Source organism: Trachymyrmex septentrionalis, unplaced genomic scaffold (genome assembly GCF_001594115.1).
Source record: "Trachymyrmex septentrionalis isolate Tsep2-gDNA-1 unplaced genomic scaffold, Tsep1.0 scaffold60, whole genome shotgun sequence".
Lineage (NCBI taxonomy): Eukaryota > Metazoa > Arthropoda > Insecta > Hymenoptera > Formicidae > Trachymyrmex > Trachymyrmex septentrionalis.
Window position 1 is genome coordinate 6,377,908 of NW_017305779.1, and position 1,256 is coordinate 6,379,163.

Here is a 1,256-nt window from a genome sequence, read left to right on the forward strand (position 1 = left end):
ATTTCGTGGAAGCGGATATTTGAATGAGACTTACTTTGACAAGTATTTATGATATTATATATTCGCATTATAATGTATATGAAAATTCAAAACTATTTCCTCATTTAACTTACCTGATAAACAATTGCAACCTAATTGTAAGTTAAACTCAGAATTGTTGATATTTACATTCATTTCATAAGAGATACATACATTATATCTGACGCATTTAACATACATATGTATTCCTTCACATATTCTAATCATTGATAATATATCTAGAACATTTAGTGAATATATATGTATAATCAGTTGATATAATTATTACACATAATATATGTATAGAATATGATATATTTTATCAAATAGCATAATAAATTATATTGATGATTTCGTGGTTTAACTTGTTTCTATATTTTTATTAATCATCAGGAGACATGCGTCTCACGCTAAGACCACGCGCAGTGATATGTCAGCGCGAGACTGACTGTGTATCTTTACGCGAGCCGTCGAGATTTTCCAGATGGCGACTATGGGATTTCAATAAGGACTGAACCGATCAATTTCTAAGTAGGTTCAATTGATAGCTTTCGTCTGGAATATATAATGAAAATGTCTTTATTTTTTCTCTGCGTGCCCTATGACTGAAGATATTTGCGATACAAAGTTTTGATGTGTGTAACTTTTATAATTACATTTTAAAAAACGTCCTTATTGTCATCGGACATTCCGCGCATTCTTTATGTGTCCTTTTGATATTTTTTGCGCAAAGGGCACTAGCGATACATGATCGGCGAGCGCTGCGATCTGTACGGTAGTAAAGCTCTAGATATACCAAATTAGCGCAAAGGTCCTCCATTTTCGACTTACTAATCACATCATATATCAATGATACTAAGCGCTTATTGGACTATAGACAATCGAAAATTTAATCGAAAAAGGCGGTCAAAATAGCGAATAGGAAAGTTCTCGGTATTTCAGTTCAGATGAAAGGATTGCGCTACTTTGGTATATCTAGAGATTTATACAGTAGTGTCTTGGTTGGTACAAAATAAGGGGATCGGTAAAGTTAACCTAACACAAGGGAACAATCGGAACTATCTCTCACCGATTTTTATCATTTCATTTTCCGAAAAATTTAATCATGGAATTAGGAGTAAATATTTATTTTCTGTAAGTAAATGTCTAGTTGATACTATTCTTACACCTTCATACGCACAAACACACACACACACACACACACACACACACACACACACACACACACACACACACAC